Source organism: Corticium candelabrum, chromosome 13, assembly GCF_963422355.1.
Source record: "Corticium candelabrum chromosome 13, ooCorCand1.1, whole genome shotgun sequence".
NCBI lineage: Eukaryota > Metazoa > Porifera > Homoscleromorpha > Homosclerophorida > Plakinidae > Corticium > Corticium candelabrum.
In genome coordinates, this window is record NC_085097.1 from 7,404,461 (window position 1) to 7,416,051 (window position 11,591).

Sequence of the window (11,591 nt, forward strand, 5' to 3'; positions counted from 1 at the left end):
CACCACACACACACACACACACACACACACACACACACACACACACACACACACACACACACACACACAGGGGTGTCCCTAGGCCAGATCTAAGCGTGCCAAGGAACTACCCAAACTAATGGGCGTGTCCAGTTGTTTGGATAGCTGTGAGTGCACAGTCTCAGAATACCAAAAACAAATTTCCAGTTCCATATCTTAGTAACTGTGTAATAAAGTGTCGTCCATGCAGTCAAAACACACAAAACAATGTTTTGGAGAAAAACAATAGAAACAAACTTTAAGTGAAAATTCAGAGAACTCAGGTTTGCCAAGTTTTAGACCTTCTTTCATCCACACAACTTTAGACTTGGTCGTCACTCAGGGCATTATTTGTCACAACACAGGTTGGTGGTTCCCATAGCAATAACATATTCGATGACAACGATGCAAACATATCTGATGAGGCAGATGAATATTAATTGCCTTGATTTGAAAAATTCACTGTACAATTATGGTATGCTGGTGAGCAGGTTTCAGGGTCATTGTCAGTGACACTTGTAAATGGATTTCTAAGCTTCTTTGTGCTTTAAAATTCAACATGAAAATTAGGTATGAGTATACGAATGAACATGAGAATGAGAAAGGGCAAGGCCGCATCTTAACTTAATTAAGCTTGTCACAGCCAGGAACCACTTAAATCAAGAGACCAACTACACCCCTGCACACATGTTGCAAACAACACAAACAAACACTACTCTCAATACACATTACTTTAATTCATTCAATAGATGCATTGTTTACTATTACACACACATACAGTGATGTACTCACCCACTGATGTTCATCCAGTGAATGATGAAATACATGAAAGCAAGCGAAACATTGGAACCAGTGTGAGACAACACAACACCAACACTCAACTGTCGCACACTCACCTCTTCCTGTGATATAAGAGAAAAGACACTAGTTAGTTAAACAGTCACTCTCATGTCACACTACACTAACACACAAGACACATCACCAATTCCTCTAGTATCCTCATGCACTTACCAATTCATCACATTTCACAATAATTACTTGTTGTAATAAATTGTATTAAGATAAACAAAAAACATTGATATCTATTAGTTAAACATGCCACCTTCTCCAAACCCTTAATTAACAATTACATTTTCTGCAAGCCACATTTGTAATGCAGTTCAATACATCAATAGTTGTTCTAAAAAACTGAATTGAAAACTATGAAACAGCAATGTATGCATGTGCGTGTGCACACAACACACACACACACACACACACACACACACACACACACACACACACACACACACACACACACAAATGCACACGCGTGCACGCGCGCACACACACACACACACAGAATGGAAAATGGATAAGGAGCTGACGTTATACACAGTCACGAACCGTGTAGATGGCTGAGTTACTGTGCACTACGTAGTAGCGACTGGTCGTGCTATGCAATCTCCTAGAGCGTGGCAAGGTACTAGCAAGAGCATCGACTGTGACGCCAACTGCAGTGTGGGCACACAAAGTCCCACTAGGAGCTCAAAGTGGCTGGTAAAATTTGTCACATTTGGAAGCCTTTGCCACCCTCAGGCATAAACCAGGTACTCCTTTATACTCCTGAGTTGAGAGAAGCAATTGTGTGTAACTTTCGTCCCCAGGGAAAATATGCTATAGCTCACCATCACTGTGACTTGGAACTTGGAACCCTGATTAATACTAGATGTACACACTTTCTATAGAATGACACTCTAACCAAACAAGCTATAGTGCATGTGTGCACATACACACGCACACACACACACACACACACACACAAACACACACACACACACACACACACACACACACACACACACACACACACACACATTGGACAAATGGATATGCCCTTTGGAAAGTTCCAAAGATAGCACCCCCCGCGTATTTCTAGGTAGGGACTTGGCAGTACTCGGAGTTTTAGGCTGCATTGACGAACTCCTTGATGCTTGGCCAGAGCATCAATACGTACTGACTTTGGCACAGCCGCGGAACTGAACCTCAAGTCCACACATGTACCGTATATACTCCGTGATGTTCTGCCAAGCAAGCGGTCTAGTCCACCCCCAGTCAAAGACCAGGTATTCATATATACTCCTGAGTCGAGAGAAGCATTTTGTGTGTGAATTTCTTGCTCAAGGAAATTACGTCTGTACTAGTCCATGAACATACGACCTCAATGTCCCGGATGTTATTATTCTCCAAATGCACTCTCTTACGAACTGAGCTACAGATGCAAAACACACACACACACACACACACACACACACACACACACACACACACACACACACACACACACAGGGGTGTACCTAGGCCAGATCTAAGCGTGCCACGAAACTACCCAAACTAATGGGCGTGTCCAGTTGTTTGGATAGCTGTGAGTGCACAGTCTCAGAACCCTAAAAACTAATTTCCAGTTCCATATCCTAGTAACTGCGTAATGAAGTTTCGTCCATGCAGTCAAGAAACACAAGACAACTGTTTGGAGAAAAACAATAGAAACAAACTTTAGGTGAAACTTCAGAGAACTCAGGTTTGCCAAGTTTTAGACCTTCTTCCGTCCACACAACTTTACGCTTGGTCGTTACTCAGGGCATTATTTGTCACAACACAGGTTGGTGGTTCCCATAGCAATGACATATTCGATGACAACGATGCAAGCATATCTGATGAAGCACATGAATATTAATTGCGTTGATTTGAAAAATTCACTGTATAATTATGGTATGCTGGTGAGCAGGTTTCAAGGTCATTTTCAGTGACATTCATAAATGGATTTCTAGGCTTCTTTGTGCTAAAATTCAATATGAAAATTAGGTACGAGTATACGACTGAACATGAGAATGAGAATGGGCAAAGCCACATCTTAACTTAATTAAGCTTGTCACAGCCGGGAACCACCTAATTCAAGAGACCAAATACACCTCTGCACACATGTTGCAAACAACACAGACAAACACTACTCTCAATACACATTACTTTAATTCATTCAATAGATGCATTGTTTACTATTACACACACATACAGTGATGTACTCACCCACTGATGTTCATCCAGTCAATGATGGAATAAATGAGAGCAAGAGAAACATGAGAAACAGTGTGAGACAACACAACACCAACACTCAACTGTCACACACTCACCTCTTCCTGTGATATAAGAGAAAAGACACTAGTTAGTTAAACAGTCACTCTCATGTCACACTACACTAACACACAAGACACATCACCAATTCCTCTACTATCCTCATGCACTTACCAATTCATCACATTTCACATTAATCACTGGTTGTAATAAATTGTATTAAGATAAACAAAAAACATTGATATCTATTAGTTAAACATGCCACCTTCTCCACACCCTTAATTAACAATCACATTTTCTTCAAGCCACATTTGTAATGCAGTTCAATACATCAATAGTTGCTCTGAAACACTGAATTCAAAACAATGGAACAGCAAAAAGATATGCAACACATGTACAAAGCATGTACACATGTATGCATGCGCATGTGCTCACAACACACACACACACACACACACACACACACACACACACACACACACACACACACACACACACACACACACACAGGATGAAAAATGGATAAGGTGCTGACGTTATACACAGTCACGAACCGTGCAGATGGCTGAGTTCCTGTGCACTACGTAGTAGCGACTGGTCGTGCTATGCAATCTCCTAGAGCGTGGCAAGGTACTAGCAAGAGCATCGACTGTGATGCCAACTGAAGTGTGGGCACACAAAGTCCCACTAGGAGCTCAAAGTGGCTGGTAAAATTTGTCACATTTGGGAGCCTTTGCCACCCTCAGGCATAAACCAGCTACTCATTTATACTCCTGAGTCGAGAGAAGCAATTGTGTGTAACTTTCTTCCCCCGGGAAAATATGCTATAGCTCACCATCACTGTGACTTGGAACTTGGAACCCTGATTAATACCAGATGTAAACACTTTCTATAGAATCACAATCTAACCAAATAAGCTAAAGTGCGTGCGTGCACGTACACACACACACACACACACACACACACACACACACACACACACACAACACACATGCACACACATGCACACACACACACACACACACACACACACACACACACACACACACACACACACAATGGACAAATGGATGTGCCCTTCGGAAAGATCCGAAGATAGCACCCCCTGCCTATTTCTAGGTAGAGACCCGGTGCTACTCAGAGTTTTAGGCCGCATTGACGAACCCTTGATGCGTGGCCAGAGCATCAACAGGCACTGACTTTGGTGCAGCCGCGGGACTGGACCTCAAGTCCACACGTACCCGTACTTACTCCGTGATGTTCTCCCAAGCCAGCGGTATAGTCCACCCCCAGTCAAAGACCAGGTACTCATTTATACTCCTGAGTCGATAGAGGCAATTGTGTGTGACGTCTGTACTCGTCCACGAACCTACGACCTCAACGTCCCAGATGTTACTATTCTCCAAATGCAACTCTCTTACCAACTGAGCCACAGACGCAACACACACACACACACACACACACACACACACACACACACACACACACACACACACACACACACACAGGGGTGTACCTAGGCCACATCTAAGTGTGCCAAGGAACTACCCAAACTAATGGGCGTGTCCAGTTGTTTGGAACTAATTTCCAGTTCCATAACTTAGTAACTGTGTAGTGAAGTGTCATCCAAGCAGCCAACAAACACAGAAAAATTTTTTAGAGAAAAACAATAGAAACAAACTTTAGGTGAACATTCAAAGAACTCGGTTTTGCCAAGTTGTAGACCTTCTTCCATTCACACAACTTTAGACTTGGTCGTTATTATTTACCCAATTACTGTCACAACACAAGTTGGTGGCTCACATAGCAACGACATCTTAGATGACAACGATGCAACATATATGATAAATTAATGAATATTAATTGCCTTGATTTGAAAAATTCACTGTATAATTATGGTTTTCTGGTGAGCAGGTTTCAAGGTCATTTCAGTGACACTCGTAAATGGATTTCTAGGCTTCTTCGTGCTTTACAATTAAATATGGAAAATTAGGTACGCGTATACGAAGGAACATGAGAATGAGAATGGGTAACTTAAGGCCACATCTTAACTTAATTAAGCTTGTCACAGTAGGGAACCACCTAAATCAAGAGACAAAATACACCTCTGCACACAAGTTGCAAACAATACAGACAAACACTACTCTCAATACACATTACTTTAATTCATTCAATAGATGCATTGTTTACTATTACACACACATACAGTGATGTACTCACAATCTGATGTTCATCCAGTCAATGATGGAATAAATGAGAGCAAGAGAAACAGGAGAAACAGTGTGAGACAACACAACACCAACACTCAACTGTCACACACTCACCTGAAGCTGTGATATAAGAGAAAAGACACTAGTTAGTTAAACAGTCACTCTCATGTCACACTACACTAACACACAAGACACATCACCAATTCCTCTACTATCCTCATGTACTTACCAATTCATCACATTTCGCAATAATTACTTGTTGTAATAAATTGTATTAAGATAAATAAAACACATCGATATCTATTAGTTAAACATGCCAACTTATCCACACCCTTAATTAACATCTACATTTGTAGTGCCCACCCAAAACCTTAGTTAATCATTGCATCAATAGTTGTTTCAAAATACTAAAATTCAAGACAACATAAGAGTAAACTGTATGCAAACCAACCATCAACTGCCCATCTATAACGATGTTGACGTCCAGCAAAAAAGAGTAAAGCAATACAACAAGTTAAATCAGGAAATAGTCTATGATGTATCAGTATCAGCAGTGAGAGTCATGATGCGAGGTCTTTTGTTTTTCTTCTTCAAACTGATGTCACGTGGGTAAGTTAATTAACACAAATTCCCACAACTCCAGGGAAACAACACAAATGCCAAATAATTTGTTCCCATTATATGTGACCAAGTCACGTCTTATCTTGCAGCTATTTCCACTGTCCCGTTGGACTTCGTCACTTTGAAGATGTTGCTGCTGTTACAGAAAACAGGTGTAGTGAACGTGGAACCAATTTGATACGCATACACAAGCAAACAAAGGTAACTGTATTTTAAAGACCCGCATATACTCAAAAATATCTTGTTCTTATCAACACCTCCGGTAATAAACAACATACTTCATGCATACCGTCTGAGGTCAGTAATGGGCAGATATAAATTTGGTGTAACATCTAATGTGTCGTTCTAGTAAAATTCACGTGCAAGTGAGGGCGAGTTTGATCGGCAAGAAATTGGGTTGTCCCAAGAGAACTCTGGAAGACAACGACTCAATCAATTCGGTGTGCATGAGCAAAATTTGGTGGTTCTGTGACTCACTGTTTTGAAAATATTCTGGTACATAGACACACACAAGGACACACAAATGAGAATGAATGGATGGATAAGGAGCTGCCGTTTACGGTTACGCCCCCAAGCCAGATGGCTGGGTTCCTGTGCACTAAACGAGAGCTATAGGCCGTGCTAAGCAATCTCCTGGAGCCTGGCCGGGTACTCGCAAGAGCACCAACTACAACGCCAACTGTGGTGTGGGCACCCGAAGTCCCACCAGGACCCTAGTGGCTGATGGACTTTGTCGCAGTCAGGGAGCATTTGCCACCCCAGTCAATGACCAGGTACTCATTTATACTCCTGAGTCGAGAGAGGCAATTGTGTGTGAGTTTATTGCCCACACACAAGCCCACACACTTACACACACATACACCTACACACACGCACACACACACACACACACACACACACACACACACACACACACACACACACACACACAATGGCTTTATAAATGTATATAGATTTGTCATCTATACTACTAAAATTGGCGGTGTTTATATATATATATATATATATATATATATATATATATATATATATATATATATATATATATACAGTAGGACACACTTGTCCGACAATCAGTTATCCGACAGCACGGATTATCCGACGGTGCATAGCTTGTCTGAACTGCAAGGCTGTGAGCACGCTAGGATATACGATTCCAGTGCGTACAGTACTGTATCCGTGATCCACGTGTCGTCAAATTAAATGTGAAGCTCTAGAAACGGTTCTTCAGTACCTGGAAGAACAACCTGAAGTTTCAATAAGCACAATGGTCCTACTGAATGGGCTGCTGATGAAAACTACAGCAAGAAGAGCAAAAGCATTAATCCAGACTAAGATTAGTGGTTACTTTAAGTCTTGACAGTTCCCATTAGTGTTCTCCCTAGTCAAAGAAGGTGTACTGTATTAGTTGTTACATGTACAATTAGATGTTGAGCTACTTTAAGTATTCTGCCTTGGTTTTTCAAAATGCGTCAGTTATCCGACGCTTTCAGTTATCCGACGTCCTTTTGGTCCCATGCCCGTCGGATAAGTGGTGTCCTACTGTGTGTGTATATATATATATATATATATATTGAGTGACACCTATATATTTGTATATAATACAGATGACACAGATAACACATATCCGTCCTAAGGAAGGAAGCACAAAGAGTCTAAGTCGCAATATCGCAATAATTAGGTAGATAGTCAACAATCACGAGGTCCAATCTGTCAGTAATCATTCTTGAGTTATACTGCCACAAACAAACAGATGACTGTTCATGAAATTGCCTGGAAGCTTGGCTCAGAGACAAGCCAGATGATAGAAGAGACTTCCTTACGATTGATCTCAACACCTCCAGACTATGTGCAGCCCACACTCCGTATGATTCCACCACAAGAGGGTAGAACAAACAGCCATAACTTGAAACGTTAGCATGATGGCATTCATCCTTGTCCACTTTCCCAGCCTCAGCAGCAGCACCAGCTTCTATGGCAGCATTAATAAGGTGAGAGGGAGTGAACAAATTCCTCACGGAAATGTTGAAATAAGCAGCCTTGCCTAAGGAAAAGTCGGGATGGAAAACGTCACCTGGTCTTGTCATAGAATGAGAGGAACCGCGTTGTTCTCGGCATACACTGGAGTTGTCTAAAAGCAATCGGTGGAAGATGACGTCACATAAGGCATCATGTTGCTTAATCCAAAGAGGACCACAGCCAAGAGCATGGTCACCAAAATGTCCAATTCATGACCACACGCACAACGGACTGAGTGTGGGGTGCTGGAAAAACCGGAATTCCCACACGCAAACACAGAGAAGTTACAAATTCACACGGAGACATGACCAGGCCTAGACTTGAGTTGGGGATTGCCCTCAACCAAGCCCCCACATGAGGATATGCGACAGCACTGAAACGTGCCTGCTCTCGCACATTAACAAGGCTGACTTTAATGCTGGATCTCAAAGCATCATCCAGAGCCTTCTGCAAGAAATGTCGTGTAGAAGAAACAGAGAACGAGACAGAACTAGTAGGTGGTAAAAGACTTGCAAGATGTTGCCGGCATTGCATTTCACCAGGGAAAAAGGAAGAATGCCAAGTCCTATCATTTTCTTCATGTACCGGCATGAATGCTGAGTCGTTAACAAGACGGAGAGACAACTGCCGAGAAGAGTTGCAGCTGCCAACGAAAGCTGCAGATGAAGATCTAGAGGCTTCACGAAGACCTAAACCACCTAAACAAACTAGAAGAGTTGCCTGTTTCCATGCCAGGTCAGAGACCAAAGAAAAGGATAAAGCCTCTAAACTGTGATGAAGACCACTGTCAAACTGCATCAATACATCATTGATCTTGAAGCCAGGAACCGTTCTAATGATGTGATTCAGCTTGCAAAGGCTCAGACAGCTACGGGGAAGATGAAGCTCCACCTGAGGATCCTCTTAAGCCTGTCAAACGGTCCTGCCAATCCAAAATCTTGTCCACTCGTTGGGAAACAAATTCGGTAACATATGAGGAAGATCCACATACAGGACAACCAAGGAAGCCAACACCACCATGAACCTGAACACTGCGCTGAATTTCAGTTGCAAATTTGGGGAAATTCTGATCTCCAGAGAGCAAAAAGACCTCGCATTTGTTCAAATTGATATGAAGACCAAAGGAGGGACCCTTTGATAACAAAGCATCCAAGAGACAAGCAACTAAAGCCCGCTGGCCAAGGAAAGAGTCATCATCCAAATACCATAACTTCAGCTTCCAATCTGGCAATGGACCCAGGTTATCCAAAAACTCCACAAGAACGAGCGAGAATAGTAAGAGACCAAGGGGATCCCCTTGTTGCACTCCTGCAGATGACTTGATCCAAGAATTCCCAAAATGCAACATGCCTATACAATGGTAACACCACGAGGACCATCCAAACAGGGCTGGGAACTCTTTATGTAGACGACTCAAAAAAAGCTCAAACGCATTCGTTCAAGGCATTTTTCATATCAATTTTCAGGCAACAGAAGTTGGGATCAGACCCATATCGAGCAATACAAGCTGATGGTGTGTGCAAAGCAGCGTCTAAACCTCCTGGGACACCGACACCAACCTGGCCATAAGACAAAAAGGTGTCAGGTAAGTCCTCTTTCACAGCAGAACAGCACAGACGGCTGACAAGTCGACGTAGGACCTCACCGACAGCTATAGGGCGGACACCACCATGCTTCTTCAATAGAGCAGTGAGACGTGCTCCACATAACCAAGGGGCTATCCTAGAGTCAGCACAACCAGACCATATATATATTTGAGTGACACCCAAATATTTGTATATAATACAGATAACACAGATAACACAGATAACACAGATAACACAGATAACACACACACACACACACACACACACACACACACACACACACACACACACACACACACACACACACACACACACACACACACACACACACACACACACATTTATAAGTTTGATAGCCGGCTAAACAGGATCGCCCATAAGGCTAAAATTTGGGGTACGGGCGTAACTCGTGACATGGGTAAAAACATACGAAGGGTGGCATCGACCTCCACCTTCAGTCGGGTCCCCTTTTGGGGTGTAATGTAGAATGACACTATGTTGTTCGTCTTTCAAGAAAGAGACTGAATGCCCCTGATAGACTCAATTTCAAGAAAGTTCCGTTATGTGAACTCAATCTCATGGCATAGTTTTGTTTCCTCATAACTAAGAATGCAATGCTCACTTCAAAATTTCAATATATTCATTGTTTGTTCACATGCCATTGCTAAGTCACAATGCTCTCTAGCAGTCCCATCAGACTGGGTTAGCTGTAGATGATTTTACTTATCTTAAACATCAAACTACGACCACAGCAGAGCAAAATGATAGAGTTCTGATTGTTCAGTGCGAATGTTGGAAACGTGCTGAGTATATTTTAGAATATCCCAGGAGAACCCGCCTCCACTCGCACGCGAATTTCCATTTCTCTCCCAAATGGCGCATGGGATCTCCACCAAATTTAAACTGCCCATTCCTGACATGAGACTGCGCGTGACTTCCAAGTTTCTGCTGCCCAGACATAAATTTATGATCTAACCTCCCCATGCGGAGAACGGACCAGTGAGATAGTACAAACTAAATCATTATGACTGCAAACTGACATTCTACATAACACCAATGTCTCATGTAAAAAGATCATCAAATGTTCATTCACAAAGGTCATCACGTAATTATTACAGTTTACATACACACAGGGCCCTGAGAGGTGTACAAGGGCCAGTTCTCAGCGTGCTCGAGAACTGCCTCAACCAATGGGCATGTCTGGTCTTTTGGATGCCAAGGGCAGCTGTAAGTGCACAGTCTCAGAACAATAAAACCAAAATTTCACAACACATGTTGGTGGCTCGAACAGCAATGACATTTTCGATGACAACAATGCAAACATATCTGATGAGGTAGATGGCTATTAATTGCCTTGATTTGAAAATTTCACTGTATAATTATGGTATTCTGGTGAGCAGGTTTCAAGGACCTTGAAACCTGCTCACCAGCATGCCATTTACAGATACACTCATAAATGAATTTCTGGTGCTTTAAAGTTCAATATGAAAATTAGGTACGAGTATACGACTGAACATGAGAATGAGAATGGGCAAGGCCACATCTTAACTTAATTAAGCTTGTCACAGCCGAGTACCACCTACATCAAGAAACCAAATACACCCCTGCACACACGTTGCAAACAATACAGACAAACACTACTCTCAATACACATTACTTTAATTCATTCAATAGATGCAATGTTTACTATTACACACACGCATACACACACACACACACACACACGCACACACACGCATGCACGCATGCACACACGCACGCATGCACGCACGCACACACACGTGCACACACACACACACACAGTGATGTACTCACATCCTGATTTTCATCCAGTCAATGATGGAATAAATGAGAGCAAGAGAAAAATGAGAAACAGTGTGAGACAACACAACACCAACACTCAACTGTCACACACTCACCTCTTCCTGTGATATAAGAGAAAAGACACTAGTTAGTTAAACAGTCAGTCACTCTCATGTCACACTGCACTAACACACAAGACACATCACCAATTCCTCTACTATCC